The sequence below is a fragment of the Aythya ferina genome (assembly GCF_964211825.1).
Source record: "Aythya ferina genome assembly, chromosome: 4".
Lineage (NCBI taxonomy): Eukaryota > Metazoa > Chordata > Aves > Anseriformes > Anatidae > Aythya > Aythya ferina.
Genome location: NC_140300.1, coordinates 4,383,501 through 4,410,825, shown reverse-complemented (window position 1 = coordinate 4,410,825; position 27,325 = coordinate 4,383,501). Strand labels below are relative to the sequence as shown.

General features: G+C 36.3%; 2 long non-coding RNA genes across 2 annotated transcripts in view; both read right to left on the bottom strand.

Annotated features, from left to right (window-relative positions):
• The window catches only part of LOC311436236, an 83,677-nt gene that overhangs the window by 30,061 nt on the left and 26,291 nt on the right, over positions 1-27,325 (bottom strand). The gene's annotated exons all lie outside the window — the stretch shown is intronic.
• On the bottom strand, positions 859-17,287 carry LOC311436235. The gene is made up of 2 exons (XR_014692684.1): positions 17,094-17,287; positions 859-3,494 (listed from the first exon to the last, which is right to left on the bottom strand). It is a non-coding gene; the product is annotated as an uncharacterized lncRNA (long non-coding RNA).

Here is a 27,325-nt window from a genome sequence, read left to right as displayed (position 1 = left end):
AAAGTGACTTTGACGTATTTCAGACAGAGAAGGTCGAAAGAGACATATACCCCACCCAAAGCATTGTGTTTAGCACCAGGTCCCTCATCACGGAAGACATAGACATACTAGAGTAAATCCATAGGAGGGCCATGATCAGAGGGCTGGAATACCTCTCCTATGAAGACAAGCTGAGGGTGCTGGGGTTGTTCAGCCTGGAGAAGAAAAGGCTCCGCAGAGACCTTACAGCAGCCTGCCTGTACGTAAAGGGGGCTGTAGGAAAGGGGTAATAGCTTTAAACTAAAAAAAGGGTAGATTTAGATCAGATATGAGGAATAAATTCTTTACTGTGAAGGTGGTGAAGCACTGGCACAGGTTGCCCAGAGAAGCTGTGGCTGCCCTATCCCTGGCAGTGCCCAAGGCCAGAATGGATGCGGCTGGGGGAAGTCAGGGGGCTCTGCCCATGGCAGGGGTGTTGGAACTAGAAGATCTTTAAGGTCACTTCCAACTGAAACCATTCTTTGACTCTAAATCAGGATAATGTGCCCATTGGCAATGTCCCATCCTCACAGCTACAGTGTTTCTCATAGAAAAACCCATACAGTAAGTGTAGCAAAAGTTGAACTCTAGCCATTGCTGAAGTCACAGTATCCATTTAAATTGCCTCAGGCTGGAGCATTTTTCTGGTCATGAGGCATCTCAATCCCTATAAAATATGAATAACAAACAATCGAGGAAATCTCTTCTCTGAGATAAGCCTTAATCAGTAAAAAAATAATAATAAATAAATATATAAATAAATAAAAACAACTCTGACCCTGATTAACAGTGTGCTGCTAAATTTCATATGAGATATCCCAATGAACATGGATTCAAACAGGCCAGGAACGTGCAGTCTTTATTTTCTTCTTTTGATTTAGTACCTATGGAATTTAAGGTTCAGTCAAATGGAGGAGAACATCATACAGGATTCATATATAGTCTTCTGCTCCCTGCTGAAAATGCAGCTCTTTCTTATTTCATAAAAAGGTAAGAAATATTCATATAACCAAGGATCACCAGGAAATGTCAGTTAAGTTTCCATTACAAGGGATGTGCAGGAGGAGAGATTAAGTTTCTGCAGGTAACCATTCATGTAACTTTTGTTGATCATTGCCTGTGTCATTTCCAAAACCCAACTAAATGAAATGTGTCATTTTTTGAAAAATTGCTGGATTTTAGCCTTGCAAAGAGTCAGTCTTTAAACAGAAATACATTTTAGTATTCTTATGCCCATAGCAGTATGGACAGTCTTAAAATCCTGTCTATCGTGTATATTTTTTTAAATGCATTTTTTAAATCATCAGTTTTAATGGCGTTCCCACTACACTTGCTTTACTGCCTTAAAAAAAAAAAAAAAAAAAAAAAAAAAAAAAAAAGCAGCTTTATTGATTCAAAACATCATTCACTTCTTTAACTTGCTCTTTTTCTTTCCTTACATTTTTGCCCAGAGAAATTAATTCTGTTATACCAACAATTTTGCATGTACAAAACACCAGATTTCAGTGAGCGTTTTCTGACCTTCTTTCAGAAGTCTCTTCATTACTCTGTGACTTCAAACAACCAGGTACTATCATATTTCTTAGACTTCACAATCATCCATCTGAAGTACCAATGTTTTAATAGACTGAGCTGCCAAACATAAAGCAAGCTGAAATTTGCAGAAACCCATGGAGGTAGTCTTATTGACCAGGAATCAGACTATAAGTAATAGTTATGGACTTCTAGTGACCTTACTCCTGAACCACCTTGTCAAAGAGGTTTTGGTTATAGCTACATACTAGATTCAGTACTTCTGCTAACACAGCCTCCAAAGCTAAATACAGGGGAAAGAATATGCAGCTCCAGGGTCTGAAAAAAAATAAAAATAAATAAATAAATAGCCGATTGTAGACTGTTGGGAATGACCTTAGCAGTGTCCTGACTCCTAAATCATGCTCTGAATTTCTTCACAAGAAGCTCATTAGTGTGTTAGGGTCCTAGTTCAATCCACCATATGGATGTAACCTATGTTCTGGGTCCTGGAGGTAGCAAAGGGGAGGAAGGTGATGGCTAATGATATCTACAACCGTTAGAAAACCTTCTTTAGTCCTCTGGAAAGAGAAGAAGGAGTTACTTGCAGCTTCCAATACTTAAGCAGCTTTCTAAAGCCTGCCTTGCTGAAAATATTTCACTTTTGAAGACGCCTCAGTGATTTGGGTTAAGGAATTAACCTACATGAGGATTGCAGTGACAATGTTACTTCCTCAGCTGGGAGAGCTCTTTATTTACACTCCTGCACTTGAAGTTTTGCCCCTGTTGCAGTATATAATAGAAGCTCATTAAACAAGGTGTCTGTGAGCCACTTGCTTTGTATCTAAAAATAAAATCTATGCCTTATTGCCACTGCCTGATCAATCCAAGAGGGAGATGTTTTCCTAGAGAAATCAAAATATAACATCATAAACACAAGAATCCATATGGATTCACAGAGCAAATGAAAAGGTGCTGTTGCTTTTTTTTACTTCTCTTTTGATGGTTTTCTTTAACATCTTTAGTTTGGGAATTGTAAAGGAAGGCTGAGCACTAAACTAAATCCACATACAACAGCACTGAGCATACAACAGCACATACACATTTGTATTGTACCAAAATAAGATGACATAGAGTGGACAATAAGATGATTGGTTTTGTGCTGTCATAGCTTTTAACATGCTGTTGAGTTCAAGCTGCAATCAGACTGAAGTTTAACAAAATAAAGCAGAGGAACCCCACTGAAACAACTCTCTCTGGCTTTGAATGAGTGCCATTTTTCACTGGCAAACTTACACCTTTCTTCTGTGTTCGTTCAGCCCACTTTATCTGCTTCCAGGATTGCTTCACTATAAAGATGAAGGCAAGTATGATACTGCTCTGAGCCAAAGTCCCTTCAGGAGGAGCTATCAGGCAAAGCCATTTCCTTCTCAGCTTCACAGAGAAATTCGTTCCAAATATATATCTCATTAAGCATATTTGATTTTTTTGAATATGTTTCCTCTCTCCACGGTGAATGCAGCTTCTGTTGTAGCTCAGATGTAGAAGCTCAGATCTGAAGCAGAAAGAATCACGATCAGCCTTACTGGGACATGGTGATTTTGAGTACAGCTTCCATTCCAAATTAGTTCCTTTTCCTTCACAACTGTTCTTTTAATCTTTTCCACTGGCATCACCTCTGGACAGTTTTTCAACTGCATAGTTATCTGTGGAATATACTTGAATGCTACCTTTCCCTTGATGTGGAAATCATCAACAGTCTGGTACTGATATGATGTTTAAATGCAAAAAATTTTTCCACTTGCACCCCAAATCCACAGCATGTGTTTTCCAGTTGCCATTGCAGGTATCAAAATTTGTTAGATTCTTTCACTCAAGCTCTTTCCCATCTCTCCCAGGGATGGAGGACCAGGGGAGAAGTTTCATCTCAGGTTCCTAGTGATTGTAGGAAATCTCATCAAGTTCTAAGTTAAATCAAAATTAGGGAAGAGATGATTAGCTAGATGGCAGGTTAACAAATTCAAGAAATACATTGACAGGAATAGGAACAAAGATGAAAGACAGAAGTTGTAAGCTCTAGAAAGCAAACAGCACAGGCTGTGTGCTGGCTAGCCAGAGAGTCTGGGTATCATGGTGGAGACTCTGAATGTGAGTTATTGTGTGTGTTAACAGCAGTGATGGTAAACTGCATAGCTGACTGCATTTGAAAGAGTGAAACCAGTCAATCATGGGGAAATGTTGTCTTCTTCTCAGCATTTGTGAGATGCAGAGGTACCTGCAGTACCACGTGCAGTTTTGTGCCCCCACCCCAGTACAACACCGATTAAGACATTGGAGGGCTGTACACAGAATGGTGAGGAAACAGAGCTTGTTTAGCTCTGCTTAGCTTTGTTTTTTGTAAAGGGTGGAAGGGAGTTCACCATGAACTTGTTAAGAATAGTGTTCCAAAGGAGTGGCTCAAATCTTTATCTTTGAAAACTGTGAAGACTCAGATGGTTAATTCTCTGACTTTGAAATTAGTCCTTTGAGGAGGTTGGACTGCAGATCCTCCCAACCTAATTTTTTTTTATGATTGCAGGACACAGACTGCATGAGGGTGCCAACTGAAGACAGGACTAAGCAAGTGCAAATTAAACTCACAGCTATATAGAAGAGATTCTTTAGACCTTTAGTTAACTCTGTATAGTGTTTTTCATTGGCTTCTGTAAGAAGGTAGACAGAGATGCAGATCAGGGTCTGCAGGTGGTAGTATTTGATTGTGTTGTTATTTAGCTGAAAGAAGGATCTGATGGCATTGATTTAGAGCTTGTGATTTTAAATAACTGACAAGCCAGGCAGAGTACTTGCATGGGTGCTTTCTACTGCAGTCAAATCAAAACAAATAATATAGTTAAGGGGCCACGCAAACTGTTTTAGTTATTGTCAGATCATTACATGGTTTCTATTTCTGACAAGCATGACTTACATTTCAAAGAACTTTTTTTTTTTTTTTTTTTTTTCCAGCTTTCCATATGTTAGCTGCTATCAAAATGCACTACTTGGAGTTATAAGGAAAGAAAATTAAAATGATTGTTTTTCTAGCCTCTGATATTTAGGTGCAGAGAGAAAACACCAGATTTTGCAAATTGAATTAAATGATGTCCAACTCTACCCATGATTTTCAGATCACTCTACTGCTTCCAAGGATTTTCAGAACACTGTAAGACTGCAGCCTCAGCCCTGCAGCCAACAGCACACCCATACCATCACTGGCATTGCTACAGTCGTTCAAAACTCATCTAAAATAGTTCAAATTAGGAACAAGATTCTCCCATTTCATGTAAATGCTAAATATAACAGTCTCTTTGAAGAGATATGTGGCTCTTGGATATTTTCAATTGTAGGGTTAAAGTTAAAAACAGGAAATACACATATATATATATGTATGTATATATGTATATGTATGTATATATATATATATAAAATATTCGTAAGAGAAGTAATCTTCTGGATGATAATTCAGACCTTGTTTTTAAAATCCCAAATTGAGTTGAGATCAGTCATCCTATGACTGTTCCAATATCTTTCCCCATTGAATGTACAGACAATGGTACATTCCACTGCATTCCTAGTTCTTCTTTGACTACTTAAAAGTAAAATAAAATAAAATCTTAGTGTTTTTTGTTTGTTTTGTAATTATAATTATGCTAACTTAATGCTTTGTTTAGATATTCCTTACCAAAATATTCCTATAATATAGTTCACACAAGGTAGCTTTAAAGAACCCCTTACCATATGAACACTTAAAAGTCTATTTAACATTCCCCTACCAGCATCCCATGAACAGGGGCACAATTTATTTAATTTCAAAGACAACTTACTGTTTTCATCACAGTTATAAGATACCTGACAGATTATCTTTAAGAAAACATAGCATCATGATTGCTGTTTAAGATTTTGTGTTCAAAGAGCCACTTTGGAAAGGGATAAGACATGGTATAAATGATTAGTCTGAGAAGCTACACGACCACATAATCACGTACAGTCTTTAAAGTTTAGTAAGGATGAGCAAGAGTTGCTCCTAAATGGCTGTTTAAAGCTAATTTCAGGTCATGAGAAGGAAGGAATCCATCCAACATGCTTCTGTTTCATTTAATACTAAGCTCCAGGGAGCATGAACAAATACAAAGAGGAGAAAGTGCTGAAACTATTGCACTTTTAAAGAAGAAAATACTTTTTGCATTAGCAGAGTGGATATTATTCTGAAGTTCTCTTGACCTATCATGGAAAATGGTTTCTGAAAATTCAGGTAAATGGTAGGTAGTCTAGTGGGCATAGTGCTAGGGAAAAGAAATTGCTCACTGTAATTAGCAATATAAATGCAGATTTCAACAGGTGAGTGACAAGCAATTGCTGAAGTTAGATGTACTTTCAGTCTTAAATTCAGATAGCAATATTAGGCTATGAGAAAGCTACAGAATGTTAATGTAAAAAGCTACTCAAAAAGTTAAGATGAAGGTTAAAGCTTACTATAAGCATGTACACTTCAGTTTCAAATTCATTGATAGATACAAATATTTCTTCTTTCAAGCAAACAACAGAAGAGAACAGATAACTCCTACAATATTCCTACAATAACTTTACTGTTCCTGTTTTCATGTGTAGAAATTATATATGTTTCAACTTCATGCTAATAGATTCCAGGGAAATAAAGGATAGCAAAATACAGCAAAAGATGTTATGCTTTCTTGAAAGACTCAAGGTTTGATACCAGTAAGAAATTCATTTTAGACAGGTCTACCCCATGCAGTGAAAGCCTTAACTTTGCAAGATTGTCCAAGAGCAAGCTCATAATGAATAGTTGGCCAACAAAGTAGCTGTAACCTTGCATTTGTCATTGGCTTCCATATGACTTGGCTTGCTTGTATCACACACCATAATTCTGTAATCAATACTTAAAAGTCAGGTACAACACAAGCTCAGAAAATGAACTGTTATATCCTGATTTCCTCCTTCCAGTGTCTAACCCAGCTCTTTGCTGGAGATGTTTAAGCTTTTATTCTCCGCTCCAGTCCCTTCACCTTTTTTCTTGTCTTTTTTTTTTTTTTTTTCTGTAACAACACTTTTATTGTATGCTGTCTCTTCTTTTCTAAAAGATATAACCCAAATTCCTCTGTTTTTCCTCAGAGGCAACATTTCTAGACTCCTTATCACTCTTCCTGTTTTTGTCTTCAGTTGGTCCACACTACAGTTGATTATTTCTATCTAAATACAGAATTTTGAACTTATCCCTGATGAATCTCAACCCAATTTTGAGGCCATATTTCCAATTTGTCAAGATCATTCTGAATTCTCACCCTGTCCTCCCATGTACTTGCAGTTTCTCCCAGCTTGGTGCTGCCTGAAATTCAATAAGTAAAGTTTCTATTCCATCATCTGGATCTTAATGGAAATATTTAATAGCACCACATTAGGATATGTCCCTGAAGAGCCTCCTTTGATTCATGCTTACTTTTCTGTCTGTGACTCATTTTAAATACTCTCCAAAGCAGATCTTTTGCACTCCTCAATCATAATTTTATACTCATCAGGGATTCACAAGGTGTTTTATTATTATTATTTCCCCAAGTACAAATATGAGTAGAGGAGAATGGTACTATTAAAAAGAATGGTGGTGGCTGGCACCATTTCTGGTAGTGACCTGAATCATACTTGCTTTTGAAAGAATTTTATATGAAATATTGTTTCTTTTTCCTCCTGATACCTCCTTTAAAAGAGAAAATAATATTTGACAATGAGACACACAGTTATTCAGCAGCCTAAGTTCATCAACCCCAGCCAATCCAAATACGTATTTCACTTTTTGCTTCATGTCCTTCTCGCAGGAAAAGAACTTAGTATCTGTGACAGATATGAATGGCTCTAAGTGCAGTTTTCCTTCCCAGAATAGCTAATGCAAGAAGTGTTATAGCTTTAAGCCTTTTTCCTTCCTCCCGTCTCCTATCTGTAGAAAAGATTTACTCTTCTTCATGTTGTGGACCAGCACCTTCACTTTATTTTCTTTTCCAGCTAATAAACTGAAGATCATCTTGGAAGCATTCCCAAAGACCAAATGATCTCTCTCATTTTGATTTGGACTTTTCTATATTCACTCTTATGATCTGTCTTGAATAATCAAGACTTTTATTTTTTTCCCTCCTAATAATGCATATGATCCTTAGCTTCCTTAACTTTTTGCTTTAAAGTTCATCTCTACAATGCTATCTGTCTTTCCTTTGTTTTGGCAGCATTTACTTATGTTTGTAATATGTCCAATGCCATAAACTGAAGGGGAAGGGTGGAGAAGACTTCCAAGGATTAGAATGATTTTTTTTTTCACATCAGTTAGTGAAAAAATGTATTAATGTACTAAAAGTGAACACTGTAGAACACACAGTTTTTCTAGTTAATATAAAAATTAATTAATTCTTATAGGAACCAACAAAACCTGAATTTCCTTTAGAGGTCAGTGGCTCATAAGTTGCAACTTTAACTTGTGCTTTAGGCTTTTGTTGTTTTTGTTTTTAAAGAGTCATTGAAACAATTAAAGACAGTTTTAAAACATCCAATTCACTTCATTGTTGTTATGGACAAGTTAGCATACTTCCATCAATGTTATTAGCATAAGTTTATTTACACAGGTAATCATAAAACTCCTTATCATAAAACTCCTAACTCCTTCTGACCTCATACTTTTTGTGGTATAAAATACCCAATGCTTCTGTCAAATGCTACTCCTTCCCCTCCCCGAGCATGTCTTTTATGTGCACAGGCTTTAATATTTACCCTTATCCTATTACACCCATCCAGTTAAATAGAGGCATCTAAGTCCTCACTTTAGAAATACAATTCAAGAAGGAAGAGGTTGCTAATTCACTGGACTTTTCTTAGATCTGCAGATTTTCAATATAGTTACAACTGACCTTGAAACTTTCTCTCAGATTTGTGGTCTAAGAGATAATGGCAGAAGTGCTGATAGACTAACTGGTGTTTTGGGATATGAATCTTTGTTGAGTTTACTCCCAGTAGCAGTATATCATCCTGTGTCTGAAGCATTACTTGTTCTGGTACTCTTACCTCTGTCAGCACTGTGAGTAGTTATCTCCTTCCATATCATTAAGGGAGAAAAATTCTATAGAGTGGCAGGAAACAATTTACACTTTGGAGCAAGAAAAAAGAGAAGAGAGGAGAAGAAGAAAAAAAAAAGAAAAAAAGAGAGAGAGAGATTATGTGAGTGCAAGCTATAAGCTGTGTTACAGTAAAAAAGGACTGTAGGCTCAAAGACTGACTGAACACAAGAGTCTTTTTTCTCTGCTGTTACAGCAGATTAAAACAATCTTAAAATGCTCCAACTGTGTGTGTTGAGATGGAGGAAAAAGTGACACCCAAACTCTTCAGGTTTCTTTATTTAAAATTTCAAAGAATTCAAGAGGAATATTGATTAACTCACTCAATTTCTCAAAAATAAATATTAGTCTTACTCCTTGTTTTTTTTTTTTTTCAAGCTTTAACATATGAAGTCAAGTTATTTTAGTGGCAGCTGATGTGCTCAATTTTTAAAAATTATACCACTTAGTATTTAAAATTTCAAGACTCTAACCCTCATGACAAAAAAAAAAAAAAAAAAAAAAAGAAAAAAACAAAGATGAAGTTCAGATTATTTAATTATTTGAACTAGATGATCAACATAGCTGAATGTAAATCACTAATCCTTTGTTATCACATGAACTGATACACCAACATTTACTGAAAGAGAACAAACTAATGCATAACATTTTATATCTTAGGAATCAACTAACCACATCACAGCATCAAGAAACAACATAAAACCTCTCTCAAGGTCTGTGAAAAAAAAACACTAAAAATAATAAGGTTAAAAAAAAATAAAAAGGTAATGTAGAGTTTCTGGATGACATTTCTGGAACAATGAAGTTCAGTTTTCATGGTCATCCAGTCCTTGATATCTCTGGTGGGACAATGAGCACAGACACCCACTATATCAGTTCCCATGTTTTGCAAGATAGGTATTTGCCATTGAGAAAACACACTGAGATATCTGACACCTGTCAAGCAGCACTGAGAGAAGAACAGCTCTGCCACAGAAAGTTTAGGAACATCTCAGTTTAGTTGTCTTCTGTAAACATGCCAAGATCTAAATGACTGCCTGAATTGATTTCCTGTGAGCTATGTCTTCTGGAGGTGACAGAACATTTTCCTCAAATGATCCTAAATAATCCAGATGATCTTTTAAACAACAACCAGTGTTACTACAAGATCTGAACAGAGTCACAAAGCTTCAGATTTATGCCTGAAGCAAAATGCCTTTGTAAAAATGAGTAGGCTGTACAGTGAAAACTAAGCAGCCAAAACCAAGAGAAAGTCCATACAACAGTGAATTTGTCAGTACTGCAGTCATGTTATATCAGGTTAAGCGACAGCATCATGTAGTCCCCACTTGCTCAACCTTGACAACTTGATTTGGAAAAAGCTAGTTCCTACACATCATCCCAGCATGCTCCTAACCAAAAGCTTTATTTCATTAAGTTTACACAGAGGATCTACTTTTTCTTCTCCCCTTCACACTTCAGGATATAGAAATGACACTGATCGTGCTCCAAATGATTATAGTGGCTCAGTATTCATCTGGTATATGATGTCCAGTGCTTTTGTGAAGAAATAATACTGAAACAAGATTCTTAAAAAAAAAAAGAGAAAAGAGAGAGAGAGAGAGACTCTTGTATATAGGTAGCATAGTGCAGATTGCACATCAAGATATCAAGATATCTAACCAGGACAGTGACCTATGTGAATCAAGGGAGCATGATTTTAATCTTTAAATCTTAAAATTTAAATCATTATATCTGTCAGACACACTGCCAAAGGTAGGCTTTGGACTTACAGACATTCTGAGAATTATTTGCTACCAATGTTTTATTTTAAAACCTACAATGTAATTTAAATACTGGAGGAAAAAATAAATAAAAATAAAGAAAACAACAACAACAAAAACAGTCTGAGGACAGGGAAGACACTCAGGAGTATTGCAAGAGTGGTTGTTGCTGGGGAGATACTCAGCCTGGTGTGTATATCAAAGGGACTATGCTTTCTTTCATGCACTTATTATTGTACCCATGACATAATACTTTCTCCATTTATTTCTCTGGCTATATATGTGGCTAAATTTAGGCAAACTCTATACTATTCCTGAAAGTTCAGTCTCTTCCAGTCAAATAAGGCTGCAAACATTTCAAAGTGGAAATTTTGATTACACTGTACCATGACTAATTGGATAAGACCAGTAGAGGTAAAGAAGATAATACTCTGCAATCACAAAATAGCTATTTTGCCAGTAAATAGCCTGTTGAGTTGGGACTCAAAAGTTTCCAGTTTTACTTTTTAGTTCTGCAGAGTGGCCTTGGAGAAGTACTTCACCTCTTTCCCACCCTCCCATTCCTTCCCTTCTCCACCTCTACAAAGGAAAATGATCTGCTTCTAACAAGTGTTGTACGATATGAGATATTCTTTAACTTTAGCAGCCATGTAGCCAGGCAATGACTGCTGTTTAGAATTAGATTACAGAATTAGATTACATGGAAATGAAATTCTGACTGTATGCTCACTGATAACCTCAAACACTTCGTGCACGCAGACTTTACACGGAGGGTTCATAATAATTATTGCTCCCCATTTAAATCACCCCACCCTCTTAAGCAGCTGAAATCCACTAGCTTAACTCTCTACTAGCTCCCTCCCTAACTGAACTCTACTGGAGAAGATACCTGTACTTCTCTGAACCCTCTAATTTTCTCCCAGGATCACTTTCACACCTCTTGCAACACATTGCTCGTTATTCCATGCTGTGATCTTCTACTTACCACTGTAGCTACAGACTGTAGAAGTTTCACACCTTGCAGCTGACAGTATCCATGGCCACCCTGACAGATATGTACCTTCGATCACACAGAAAGAGCAGAACCTCACCCATAGCTGTCAGCACAGCCTCCTCATCTCACACACTGCTGTTTGCAAATCCCTCTGCTCCCATTGCAGCTACCTTGGGAAAAGTAGAAATATTTTAGTGACTGCAGGTAGACACCAGGAATTATCACTAGTGTGGTTGTGGGAAGGGCTTGCACAGCAGTAGTATTAATCATGTAGGTATTCTCTCTTTCAAATATTGGAGTGTCACTGCTGATTTTCTGGAAAGGTAGAGAAAACAGAGAGCAATGTCAACTGTACCTAATGAGCTTGTACTAATGAATAAAAGAACTGGTCTGGATTTTTAAATTTAAGTTTTTATTTATTTTTCTGATAGTATTAGTATTAGCAATAGTATTAGAATAGTCTCTTTGTACTGAGAAAGTGGAATTCATAGTTATTATCACGGTTTTATTGTTATTGGTTAGCTAGAAAGAGAACAGATTCCGTAATATCACATTGTTTGTGTGCTTCCACATTCACTGCTTATTTATTTCCCAAGAGCCTAGGAGGTTTTTGTTTGTTTGTTTGTTTTTGTGCTTTCATCATTAAAAAAGCAGCAACTTCGCTTATCTCTTGGGTCATGCAATGCACATATGGAGACTGTCATGGGTTGCTTTGGGGGCTGGGGAGAGCACAGAATGGGGAGAAGGAGAACAAGTAGTGTTTGGGAAAAGAATTGTATAACTGGTCCTACATGTCACCAGACAGTAAATCTCAGGCAACAAATTCAGCATTCAAACCACTTAATTTTAAATGAAGAAATAATTAATGGGTTTATATTTAAAGAAAATTGGAAGAAAAAACAAAACAAAACAAAACAAACAAACAAAAAAAAACAACAGCATGGTTATTCCAACATTCAGTAATTAAATATTGAACTACAGCATGATGTAATGTATCCTATTCCTGTTTCAGGCTGGTCATATGCTCCTTAAGAGATTTATTTTAAAACTGGTACATAAATGGTAGCAATTTGTCTTCATCTACCAAAAAACATACAGGAGTTACCCACATCAAGGCAGATCTCTCTGCAATTATTTCTGTATATACAGCTGAAAATTGTCACGTTCTGGAGCTTTATAGAGCATAAAGCCTTCACTGATGTTGTATCTAATGTTTTTTTTACACTTCTGCATTCACATTAATATTTACCACTAATTATTATTGTCAGTACAGAACAAGTACTGCAGGATTCATTTGGATTTCAGAGTGACACCAACACTTCACAGCAATATCTTAAAGCCTGAATGTGTCTGATGAAGTTTTATCAGAATTGCACCATACAGCATAATGGAAATAAATGCCAAAGGCATTAAAAATATAGTCTGGTACTGTTCTTTGAAAACCTGTCTCTATGATCACATTATAGCATAGAATATAACTTTGTACTTCAGATTTATTTTTTTTATTATTTTCCATCTGTGTGCATGAGTGCATTGATAAGATAGTGAAACATAAAAATAAGATATAACTGAACAGCTTTTCAGTATGTGCAGCTATGCAAGCTGAAAAGATCAAAATCAGCAGCAGGACTAAAGCATACAAAAAAAAAAAAAAAAACAGTTTATGAAGGTCTTATGGGAAGATTATTGCATTAACTCCAGTACAGAAGAGATACAGATCTGATTTAAAGTGATTCCAAATCCATTTGGACTTGAGAACAGTTTGGAATGATCTCTTTTTCTTAACTTTGCTTTGAGAGCTCAGCTTTAAAGACATATAAAAAAATAATAAGGTTTCAGAGTGGCATAAAGTACCACCCACTCCACCATCATTTCCCTAGGCTGAATCAGCTCTACCTAACCCAGTTTTGACTGGAGTCCCCTGCAATGGAATACATGCAGTGCTGTAAATCGGACAGCATCCTCCAGTACATACCTGTAGCACTCATGTAATCATGTCAAATCATGTAATCATGTCAAAATAAGTCAAGGACCATAGGAGGAATCCTACAAAATCACACATCATACCTGTGACTAATAACTTTGGATCATGCCTTTAAACACAGAGCTTGTTGTCAGGTGTGTAGGTGCTGTGCTGTGATAGAGTAGAAGCAATCGGATCTGGGTATTTATCGGAGGTAACAGTGGTCAAAGATATAGCTGATCACTTAAAGCATGCTCAAGGAAATTTAAACCTATTACAAAAATACCATTAAGAACTAAAATTGAAACATCTTGAAGCATACATATTAACTAGCTTTCCTGCCAAATTCAATGAAGGTTAATTACTAGCTTTCACCCAATTAGGTTTCTTTTTCCATATCTAATTTTTCCTCACTTCACTCCCCAAATTCATCCAGAGACATAACTAAGTGGTTAATGACTGATGTGTTTTCAGGTAGAGGAGGCTACGTCAGCTACATGTTGCAGATCCTCAGACAGGATTTGCGTGCTTTTAAGAACACTTCACAAAAGTTCACTTGCATTAAGTTTATTAATGCATGATCGACTGCTGAGCTGAATGCACTACTGTAGCACAAAAACAAATGATCAGAGCAGAACAGAGATTTCTCCCCTCTTCTTAAGGAACACTGCAGTCTGCTAAAACCATTCCTACTGAAGTACTTCTTATCCTGAGAGGTTCACAAATAGCAGGTTTTATTCTCTACACTCACAAGTGGCAAGGTGGTTAGTTTTCAGATTTCATCTTTCCAGCAAGGTCATTTCCCCCAGCAATTGAGCACTTCAGTACTTTGTTTTCTCTCTAAATATTAAAAAAAGTGGACACACATGAAATTTAGAGGCAAGGTAGAGAAGGAAAGGGTCAGATGTTCTATGTTGTGCCAAGGAAATAATTACACTAACTGCTTGCCTTATTTAGATGTATTACAGACAGCTTACAATTCTTCCATTAGAACTGTCGTGCTCTTAATTACTTAGACTTTTGAAAGCTTTGATTAATTACTATACAGAGCAAAGGTTTCAAGCAGAGAAATGACTATGTCAAATAATAGCTACTGATTCTAAGTAGTTTAGATTAGCGTTTGCAGCATTTTAAGTCCCACAACAAACTACGGACAAGGCTGTCACTAACAGAATTGTAGAAGCTAAGGAATATTAATACTGATTAAACAGGCCCATGATTGTAGAAGAGTAGCAATTTTTAAAGAAAATATATTTTAAATTGATGGAACCGAACTAAAGAAATTAAATAATAGACTTTTGTTTTGGGCACTGGAATAAAAATAAAGCAGATTAAATACGTTTCTTTAATGCAGAGGTAAAATTCTTCTCCCCCACTGAGATGAAAAAAATATTTTTTTTTCTTCCAATTTTGGAAAATTGATTCACTGTGTGGACATTGCTTTAGTCTCCATACTCAACTGCTAGTATTTGTGAGCCTCTGTAAGCTGTAAAGACACTCACATATTTTGTTTCTTTCCACCTCATTTCCATCAAAGCTCTCGGTGGCTCTCAGAAGTTGGTGCTAGTCCTTTCTAATATCTATGGTACTGTTATCAAAAATGATATGCTTTCCTGAGTTGCATAAGAAAGATTTGCATTCAATTCCCCAGATGGCCATAGGAGATTTACATGTCCTTGAAAGCATCACTTAAAGTAAGACTCATCGAAATCTAACTTGTAGTCAAGCTGTCAATGTCTTCAGAAAGCCAACTAAAAGAAATTGAATTGCTCACTGTAAGCACTGGTCTGTCTCCAGGATCTATAGAGAAAGAAGTTAGATGACCTATACTAGATGCATAAAATTGCAGGACCTGTGTCTCTCTCTCTCATTTTCTCTACCTTTAATTTGGTAATGGCAAAAATTCCAAGGGCTAGTATGCAAGGGCATATTCATTAACATTTCAGGTCCTGCTGCTAGAAATTACCCATTAATACCATTTCTGGTATTATTATTATTATTATTTTTTTTTTTTTGGTGTCACTACAATGATTACATATTGAAATGTCCCCCTCAAAGATTACATCTTTGGATATATATATATTTTAATAATTAGATATTAATAGTGGTGTTTATTGTTATATTTAGCTTTATTGATGAGTAGGAAACTTTAACCTGTAGTAGCAGTATTAAGATTGAAATGCAAGTCTATCTGAATCAGCTTTTATGACGTTTTTCTTTGTCGCCATCAATACCCCAACAACCTTCAGAAAAATAAACCTTAATGGGAATAAACCATAGTACTGTTAACATAAACTTCTAAAACTCTCTCTGCTTAAATTTCAAACTCTGATTAAAACTGAACTACTCCTCAACTTTTAAGCTGCCAGTGGAAAGCAGGGCAACTGGGGAAGAAAATAGCATAACAGGAGAGCGTACATCAGCAGCTTTGGGGGTCAGGCAATATAACACAAGAGACACAGCAAAAAATCAAGAGTCAGCTCATGATATATTGCTTTCCTTACTGCCTTTGAAATGGGGCTCTATCACAAGCCATACAGTGATATATTAATGCTACATCTTTCTCATCCATCCCACCAACTTCCCTCTCCAGATCTGACATGATTCTTGATACAAATTCAAGCCCACGCTTTTCTAAACTAGTCCCTGGTCATTGGGATGTCCCCTTTGCCTTTACTTTAGGGGAGGTTTAACTCTGAATGTTCAAATTAGGAAATTCAGCTACTTGCCCCCACTTGGATTTTAGGGACAAAGAGCCACTGCACATTGAAAACACATGGCATAAGTGGTGTCTTGATAGGAGCAACCCCTTCAAGACTTTGTAAGCACTTGCTTTCATAGAATATATTTAAGTTACATGTTTTCCACCTGCACTGGGTCAACAAGAGCTAGAGGAGCACAGTCAGCACTACCCCTATGTGTTCTTCAAAGGCAGAAAACAGTAATTACAGAGAAGTGAAGTGCTCATGGCAGTGTCAGTGTGAGCTATCAAACTGAGCATCACTGAGATAAAAAAAAAAAAAAAAAAAAAAAAACTCTAATAACCATCACTTCAAAAACCACATTCCCTGCTTCAAGTCAATGTCACACACAGCTTTCCAATCTGACATTTGACTTTAATCAGAATACTTGATATTATATATGTTCTTTGCATACAGAAGCACCTGTGCAGAGAGTCAGCCACAGAGGAATGCACACAACCAGTAGATTAGCAGAAATAACTTGACCATATGCAAAAGCACATAGGGGAAAGAAGAACTCAGACTTCTCTGAAAATAGAACTTCCCCTCACCACACAGTATTTTATTTTTGACAATAAGGCTGTAAGCATCTTCTCAAAATTAAGAGATACAACCTTTCATCTCTAGCCTTGGATACAGGAGGGAATTTTACAGTTTAACTATAAACATGGAACATCATTTTAACAAGCAGTTCAATGAACAACAAAACTATTAAAGCTTAATTGTCTAGATTTTTGATTTAACAGTTGAATAACATAACCTACCTCTCTCCTGTCTTCCCTTGCATTGACCTTTCTCAGCATAACACCCACCCATTTTTCTTCTCATCCCCCTTCCTTTTACTAAGAGATAGAATGGTCTATTTACAGCTCTGTCCATGCTGATTTCTTGAGTAATTATTTTCTCCTGGCTACAAAGTAGGTGTTACATACTGCAGTTATGAGCAATATATCATACCTGCTGTAACATCCTAGCCGAATTTCCATCCTTTCGGCAAATTCACACAATTTCTTCTGCCTCTTGTCCATAGGGCAATAGGTTCATAAAAGAGACAACAAAAATGAAAGCACCAAAAGATGTCGGGTCCTCAGGAATACTGAGTCAGAAATTCTTCAATGGCTGTGTACTGGTAAGACAACCATTTTGCTGCCCTAAAGGAAGGGGCACAAAATGAGCTTTCCCTGATGGCAATTATCTTTAAATTGCTACTTTAATTAAGCATTTTGCAACCTGAACCCAAAAGTTCTTAATCAGAGATGGGAGTGTGTGTTTCACCAAGGGCTAAGTTAGGTTTCCTCTCAGTTTCTTGTATTATGGGTAACTTCACTCCCTATCTCCTTCTAATAGAATTTGATTTGCTTATGTCTGTGTCTGCAAAAAGGCCACTTCAAACACTCATCCTTAACTTACTTCTCTCCATTTCTACAGCAAGGCAAATCTATCCAGAACATGTTAGGTTTCTTTTTCCTTTCCTATGAAATCTCTGCAGTGACTTTTTGTCCTTATCTCATTTGTCTCAAGGCTCTCCCTCTTTAACGTCTATGACAGTTCTTTTAAAAAACTTACTATATTCTCATCACTACCTACCTTCAGTGTGACACTTTGTAGCCATTGTAATAAAGACAGTACAAATAACCAGACTCCAGAGAACAAATTCACACTAAATGCTTCATGAAGAAGGACTTAAGCAAAACAAAAATAAAATTGAGATTTCTTGGCTGATTGTCAAAAGCTACCCTGAAACTGCTGTCCTCTCATTCAAAAATAGTGGGGTTCAAACACTTGGTAACACTCAGTTTATTTTATATACTCCTACACTTAACCCTCAAGTTCAGCAAAAGTAACACCTTTTTGCTTTGGTTTTGCACAGGACTTAGAACAGTGGAGTCTACAATTGGTCTCCTTCTGGGCCAAAAATGATAATTACAGTCTCCCTTCTTCTGGAGTAATTTATTTATATTTTTCTAAATGATCATTAGTGAAACATTGAATTCATAAAAAAATAAAAATATAGGATAACTTATGATCCCAGAATGAACATACAGATGAACATTCAGAGGCAGATTCATATTTTCGTATTTTGTTCCTTCCAACCTCATCAGACTTATCAAAAAGTCTGTTCTAATTTCTCGTGTTTACAACCTATATACTAGCATATATACCCATGCTACGTAGGCTGACATAAAAGGAAGAATAAGAAGAGTATGTTAAATAGGAATACTGTGAACATCAGTCTTTTCAATAGGCAAGAAAGAATTTGACGATACTTTTGTAAAATTTCCTTCCTTGTTTTGCTTTTAGCTACTTACAGAGCTCAGGTTTTCACATTTCAGAAGTGGAGAGGCTAAGCAAGCATTTTTAAAATAGGTGTGATTTTCTCCCTCTTTTTCCTTTATCTCAAAGTAAAAAAAAAAAAGTAAATAAATAAAAAAAAACTTTTTTTTTTTTTTTTTTTTTTTAATACAGTTGAAATATATCAAATTTAGAAGGGCTGAAAGCACCCAGCAAGGCAAGAACATACAAAACAATTTTAGTACATTCAAGAAATGCTTAAATCCTAAAATCTAAAATTTGTTTTTATTTTTAGCATGTATCACAGCTGAAGAGGATATTTTTTTTCAAAATTCTTTAAAGTAATTTATATCATGACCAGTGTGCTGGCTTTAGTCATTTTCAAATTGATGTGTCATGAATAGCAGTTGAGATCTCAGCTCCTGTTTTACTTCTCAAGTTACATTCTTTGCTTTAATCTCAAACAAATTTAGCATACCCTTTTAACAATTCCAGGACAGAACCCATTCAATTGCATGAAATGTTCAGTCTCCTCAAGCTGATTAAGGTAAAGGAAGTGAAAAGCAACCACTTCAAGACTGAGGAGAAATTGTTGGGCTTTAGCCATTTCTGTTCCTGAAAACACCTTTTCTTTATCTGAATTGATTAAATCAAAGTTTTATATGTATATTCAGGGAAGTATATTATCACTTCTGAGTCTTTGACAAATCACTGTCTTATTATCTTCAGGTTACCCACATATACACATATGTTGGTTCAAACTTTTCCTAAAAGTTCATTACTTTCCAATCATTTCCCTTTAATAAGTGTAAGCTTATTTCAGAAAATCTCCTTAATTCTTCCAGCTCTCCCTTCTATATGCTGACAGACACCTCTTCTCCTGCCTAGTGATTTCTTTCTTACCTCGCGGGACTCCTTTTACAACATTTTCCCCACAGATGTAGGATAGAAAGAACTCAAAGGTTTAGCCTCTTTCCCACTAAAACAAAAGGTTGTATTCACTCTATTTTTGGAACAACTGCTGCTTAAGCTCTTAGGTTGTTTCCAAAAATCATATTAAAAAGGCAATCAACAAATAACAACAAAAGCTTCTGCTCATGAACGGAGTTTAACACCATCACCAGAATTAATTCCATAAGCTACACATATCAGTCACTCATGGGAAGTCCCATTTCACTTTTGGAACATGATTTCAAAAGAACTTAATGGTGTCTGGAGATTTCATGTCAGTATTCACATTCCCCCATAAATTACCAGCTGTGGAGAGCAGTGTGGGACCTTGACACTGATTTTCTTCTCCCTACATTTGTCAGAAATCAGTTTAACTCAGTGGAATTGCATTAGTGGAAAACCAGATAATGGTCCTAACTCAATAAGGTACATTATTTGTTTGCTTTTTATCTGGTGCCAGTCTCGCTGAAGTTAACCAGCCCCAAGTATTTTCCAGAATAGCAATGTTTTTTGAGTAAGGATCAGAATATAAAGCTATTTAGCCTGAATACTTTCCACCTAACCTATTATAGAACCCTACGTTTATGATTTAGTAACCTATGGTTTAAGAATAAGAGAAAGGGTGAGAGAGAGAAAGAACTGACATGAATAACCTTGTTGATGTGACTGTTACAGAGGACTTTGTTCCTAAGTCCTCTGTAACAGACACATCAACAAGGTTATTCAGAGAACCGTTATATAAAATGGCCAAATTCTCAACCGATGTCAAAGATAAAGATTCTTAATTATGAACATCAGTTATAAAACTGTCTCATAATTTATCCCATAGGCAGTAACTACTCTGGGTCTGTAAGGGAATCTGGAGAGCCTCTCCCATTAGACTCATCATGATGGGTGTCATAACATACTGATGTTTTAGTTGTTGCAGAGTAGTGCTTACACAGAGCCAAGGACTTTTCAGCTTATGCTGCCCTGCCAGTGAGGAGGCTAGGAGTGCACAAGAAACTGAGAAACTGGGATGAGACAGAGCCAGGACAGCTGGCCCAAACTGGCCAAAGAGATGTTCCATACCATATGGCGTCATGCTGAACAATAAAACTAGGGGGAGTTGTCCAGGGAAGGGCAGCCACTGTTCAGGGCTGGGATGGACATCTGTTGTTGAGTGGTGAGCAGTTGCATTGTGCATCACTTCTTTATACATTTTTTATGTGTATATATATATATTTATTGTTTTTATTGTTATTATATTTTCCCCTTTCTTTTCTGTCCTATTAAACAGAAATTTTCATCCTTTTCTCAACCCACGAGTTTTACATTTTTCTTATTCTCTCCCCCATTCTCCCCCACTTGCTGTGGAAGTGAGAGAATGGCTATGCGGTTCTCAGCTGCTGGCCAGCTTAAATCACAACTCAAAGCTTTAAGTGTTGTGTAGACATGAGTATATTGGCTAGATGAGAGATGGATTACCATAAAATGCCGATGAGAAAGTTCTCTGAGTTTCTCTGATGAGAAAGTTCTGAGGGAAAGTTCTGTTCTCATTTCTGTAAAGTGTATGCATATATGATCACAAGTAGAGCTGGAACTAATGTTTAGGGTATTCTTTCCTCCAAGAAAGCCTGAATTAGCTGTAACCCCAGAAGAAGAGAAAAAGAGAAAAAGAAGAAGAGAAATAAACAGCTTCAAGATAATGGTGGAAAGCTGGTAACTTGGATTGCTGTTAGAAACTGCAGATTGAAGCACTGGAGCTATAACAAACATTTATGCATTAAAAGTAAAACTAGGCTACACAGTCTAGAACATATTCTACATTTCATTTCAAAAGATTACATCTAGCTCTCACAGCAGTTAAATCTAAAACACCTCAACTAGTTCTTTGGAAAAAAATGCTTTGAGCCATCCAGAGCAAAAATAATAACCCAAGAAAAAATCCAAGTTTTAGTTATTAGATAATAACATTTCCTCTAAAATTCCTCAAATTTTAACCCCAAATTAACCGACAACCATTATCAAACTAAAATCATCACAGACAGGATCTCCCTTCTACAGTGTGGTTGGCCTGTCTTATAAAACAAGACTCATAGCAAGTCCATATGATCTTCAAGTCACATGAAGAATTGCATAGTAAGGCTTCTAAAACAAACCCAGTTGACTGACTGCCTGATCTAAGTACTAAGACTGTAATAAATTGACAGTAATTTATGTAGATGTCCAAATAATGGGGCATAATGAAGGGGAGATAAGAACAATGTAAAAATTCTTACATACTACTTTGAATGAATACAGTCTCAACACAGATTACCAAATTAACATTAAAAACTTTTGATTGCATTCTATGTTATCAAGATCTTGTCTGCTTTGAAAATGGTGAACTGTTAAACTGTATCAGTGAAAATTAATTTGTGAAGTAGCTCTGAAGTAATATATGCACACAAAAATCAAAAGCCTGAAAAGGAATATGCAAGATTTTCAGATTTGTTTTTGCAGCAGGGAAAATAAGTATATCTTTATACAGATACTAGGAAAAGGTGTAAAGATTTAGAAGTTAAACTCTCATTTTTTTCTGACCTAAAGTCTTCATGAAGAATAGGGAATATTAAAAAGCATAGCAGAGCCTTTTCTATACTAGAGGTTGTAAGCTCATTTAAGAAGGGTGAAGGATGTTTGGGGCATCACATCACAACTTAAAACAGACTTGTTCTATGACTTTGTTTAAGTCCTTATCTCTCCTTATGCCTCAGTTCTGCATTTCTAAAATAGGGATAATAGCATTTTTCTGCCTCTCAGGAATTCTGTGTGGATCAATACATTAAAGATGCAAGGCATTCAGATATTGTGGTGATGTGAGTTGTATGTCTCCTAGATGGATGGCTGCTGAGTGGAAGCTAAAGCCAGAGTTTTCAAAATATCACAGAGATTTATTATTCTGGTCCTTAAAACATATAGCGCTGCATGAAGAAAATGTGACCTTGAGTTTCTGCAACTGCTATTTTGAGTGCCTCGGTGCCCAGAAAAAGACTGTAAATTAACCCAAACACCTTCTATTTTCTGCCTCAATTGGGATTCCCTTTAAGTGATCATCTACCTGCACTGACCATTACCCTATTAGTTATCATTACACTGTTAGTTAAAAGGGACAAAAATATATCCTCTTAATACACTGCCCTGACGTAATGACAGAGATCACAACATCAAGTGCAATGTAGTGATACTCTTGGTCTATAAAAAATTTAAAATTCCCACACAGGAATCAAGTGTGTCACCTACATATTAAAGTGTCATTCCTCTTATACCAGCAATTGCCACTTTGCCACTCAGTTCCCCATGAGCCATTAAAAAATACCTTAAAAAAAAATCTTTCTTCTATACCACTTTCCTGATCCATCAAGCTATTCCAGCAAAGACTTCTGAAAATGTAGTGAAGTGGAACAAACTTGTCAAAAAAATGGATATGGATATGGTCCTACTTGTTTTAACTCTTTCATTGCATTTCAAAATGCAAAAGCTAGTCTACCAATATGACCTACTAAAGCCAATATACGTCTAATGCAAGATAGAATGTATAAAACACTCTCTTAGAGGTAGGGAACCATTAGAGCTGAAAAAAGGATTCAATTCAGGGTCAGAAAGCAGAATTCTAATCTATTTCCTAAAGGGACAGAGTGGAGGTGAGGATGTAAAAATCCACACCTGAAAATCCAGAATATATGGGTAGAAGCAGCAAACAAGAACAATGTGCAAATGTACAAGGTGCAAGAAAGTCAAGTTTTAATGTCCTCATTTTAACACAAAGGGGGATTAGGAAGTGTTATTATTTTCCTTATGTTCATTCACAGAACATGGCTAAACTAGCAACGAATAACTTTTCGTACTGACTGACGTGAAACTATGAAAACTGAAGAAAAGTAGGGTACAGTGTATATTTTGGTCTTAAACACTTTCCTATCACATCTTCTGGACAAAGTTCATCTGTTGTCACGGGAATATACAGCCAAATAAAAGAGAAAGGGAATCAGTCAAAGTGACTGAAATCACAAGTAATACAGCTTGAATAGTTACTAGATTCATTTTCTTCATACAAGAGCTAATGTATTCAGTGTTTATCGATTCACTTGACCAATACTTATGCTACACACATAACAAATTAGATGTCAGGGAAAGCAGTATATCAATGTCTGCTATTTATGCATAGGCACTCTAAGAATTCTCACAAAGCCTTAACAGAAAGTACCTTAAGCACCAACATAATAAGTGAAATATTTTATAGTCAGGAATAGCTGGCCAGACCACCACTATAGCATTTATAATACAATAAACAAACAAACAAACAAACAAACAGATAAATAAATAAATAAAAGACCAGAAGGTTAGTAAGGTCATACAATCAAAACTACAAAAGTCAGCCAATGCACTCCAGTGTCCATTTTAATATACTTTCTAATTACATGAACTCATGCTAATTCTGTTTTTTGTTACTGTTACACAGAGTACATAGTGCTCAATTTCCTCCTGAGTTCTTCAGTGATGCTCATTACTATAGTAACCAAATGCTCCATAAACATTAATTAATTTTCAAGACATCTCTCTGGCATGAAAAATACTATTGCCTTCATTTTGCTACAAGGGAATTGAGTTAGAGGAAGATTAAGACCACTCATTTTGGATCTCCCCTTCAAAACATCTCAATATAACATTTTAGGCATATTTGCATTTTTCTCTTTAAAGAACAGCTCTCACCATCTTTAGTTCAGTATTTCTGCGGATGACACAGTTTTTCCTTGAGTACTGAAGAACTGAGGGTCTCACAGCTAAGCCAGCACTCACAGAGGTGGCAGCAGCTAGTAAACTTTCCTAAACTTACACGAGTCCTTAAGACTGTCTTGGGGAGAATCCATCTCCAAGGAGTTCCTAACCTTTTTCAATCATGAAACAATACAGTCAGCCCTACTTTTCATTTTGTAAATCTGTCCAGCAACAGATTTGGTTTAATTTTACATCTCCAGGTAAGGCATTTTTATGCAGTCAGTGAACAAAATAATAATCTCAAGAAGGTGTAGAGGGGAGTGCACCATATCTTACTCTTAACGGTGTTATATTATGCGCAGAAACTAAATGAAAGTTGCAGAAGCAACATCTATTCTGACAGTTTCTCAATGTTTAGTGCTTGAATTAAGACATAATTAAAGCACAAGATATATAATTTAAAATAATAAATACTTTTTATGTTTTTCTAGCTTTATGTGTGTGTGTGTTGTGTTTTTTTTTTTTTTTTTCAGACCAGCTAACTGTAAATAAAATATCCATCCAATCCCAGTATAAGAAAATATACTGACAACCACGTGGTTCATGAGTGGGCTTAGTGACTCATTTCCATCACACGGTTCTCTGCTAAGTAAACTAACAAAGTTTCTGATAACCCTAAGTGGGTAATCATCCTTCACAGGAATATACAGAAGAGCAGAATAGGATGTAGTGCATTTCTCAGGTATTTACTGAACATTGAACTCTTTTCCTATATGAGACCTGAAACCAAGCCCTAAAGGCCTCTGGGTACACGCACTTTTATTCCCAGATTTGAGTTTTTCTTCTATGATCTCTGTTTTCTTGAATTTTAGTATCGACCCATCATGTTTCTTAACTCTATATTCAGTAATGAGACCATCCATTCCCATTTTCCCCATTTTCTTTTTTTTTTTTTCATCTTCCTTGACTGGTCATCTTCTCTTTCTCCAGCTGACTCAGCAGATATCCATTCTTAGTCCAGCTAGTCAGTCCCCAATCTTTTGGGGACTTTTCTGGGGACTTTTCTTGCCAGCTCTCCTGTTTCCCAATATTCTGTTCCTCATTTACTGACCCTACACCACAGGCTATAACCCTATTAAGTTGCTTTTATCAGATAGTTTTGTCCCTGCTCTAAATTAGCATCCCTACACTTTCTATTTTCTATAGGGGAAAAAAAAAAAGAAAAAAAAAAAAAAGGCTAAGACTTCTGAACATGTCTTTTCTTCACAAAATCCTACCCTAAAATATTCAGCACAGAGCAGCCACCAAGAAAGGATAAATATTGTAGAGTTATAAACAGCCGAAAACACAACCTTAGGACAGAAAGAGTCAGGAAACAATATTATTGAACCATTTCAATACTACTTTTATTATCTGTATTTCTTGATTAGTAAGTGGATTACATATTTTGGTGCAAACAATGCACTTACCATATTTGAAGAGGGTTTTATAATGCACTCATCTCACTAAGCCAATTTTTATCCTGTTCTGTCTTTGCTTTATGTATTGAAATAAATTTCTTGTTTAGCCTGCAGCACAGGAATCCAGTGCTAAAACCATACATTCTACAGAAAAACAAGGTCTCTGTGCTTCTCCTATCTACCCTCCTCCCTCCCCCCTATCTCCCCCCACCCCCCAGATTTTTGGATCCCAGGTGAAGAAATGTGGCAATTACTTCCAAACTAAACAAGCACCAGAATCTCAACCTGTCGTTGCAATCTATCACATTTGAAGTGGAGGTCATACGCTCAGCTACCATGAAGGAGAAAAAGACCAAAGACACACAAGAGTTTTAAAAATAGGAAAAAGCTCTATAAAATAGAATCTATAAATTAGATTCCAATAAGACAGAAGTTTCATTCACAGGCATTTAGCTACAGCAACAGCATAGCAATCTGCTCTTCAGTTAGTTTACAACTACTCTAAATTAGGATGGGATTTTGTACCAGCTGAGCCTCAAAGCTAAAAAAGAAGCTTTGGGGTATGAGATTTTGCCTAAAGCTTGGATTCTCGAGGTAGAATTTTAGTGGCTAAGGAACTTTGTCTTGCCTGACATCGCAGATGAAATAAAAACTGTCAGGATTACACCAAGACATTCAGGGACTTTAATAGACCCCTGTCAGAGCCACGTTTTCAGCCTAGGGTCAGAGTTACAAATGCAGCAGCCGCTGCATAAAGCAAGATCCAATACTGTGCTGGCTCTTTCTAGCTAGAAAAAGCTCTGCAGGTAGCTGGATCCCAGTGCCACTCAACTCCAGCCATTTGGCAGGCAGCAAACTAATTCATCAAATCAGCCCCACTGAGTCCAAATCATTGAGGAAACCCTCAGAAACAGCACGAGATTAACTATCATAAACTTCCAATTTTGTTATTTATAGCAACAAGAATAGCCAAATAATCATGTTCTTGGGAGCTTACCTTCTAAAAACCACACTTGTATCATTTTTTTTCAAAATTATGCTGGTGGGAGATTGAATATACAGTTATAGCAAAAAGACAAAGCTATTTTTTTTCCTGATTAATTTTCTCTTTTCTTTTCTATTTTTTTTTCTTTTTTTTTTTTTTTTTTTTTTCTTCTCTTCCAGATCTTTCCAGTAACTTCCTAGGTGCTATTCAATGCCTCACTGTGGTGCAGAAATTGGTCACCACATCTCCCAGCAAGCCCATATACACAATGGAAACTCCTATTCCCTACCACATGCTCTCCCATACATATCAACTTCACAAGCATCTTTCTTAACTTTCTCAACAAGTTCAGTTTTCAGTTTTCTGATTTCTTCTGAAGAAGAAACCACTACCATCTCCAACATGATGCTTCAGCATCATGAGATCAAGAGACTTTCCTGAGTGGAATATCTCTTCACAAGCAGGGATACATCTATTCTATTTCTCTGTCATCTCAAGACACAAGTTTAATTTAGGGAAGTTATCCTATTAATTCAAAATCAACACATAAAGAAATGAACGACAACAAAAAACACCATCCTCTTTCTTCCATATTACTCTTTCAAAACCCTCCACACACTGAGACATGAGGAGCAATTTTACCAAATTTAGCACCTCACATAAAGCATATAGTTAGGTGAGATGGGCAATGTCTGTGCAAACAACTTGGTAGTGTTCAGCAACTGAAGCAGAAACAGCATTCAAAGCTGATGAGATCATCA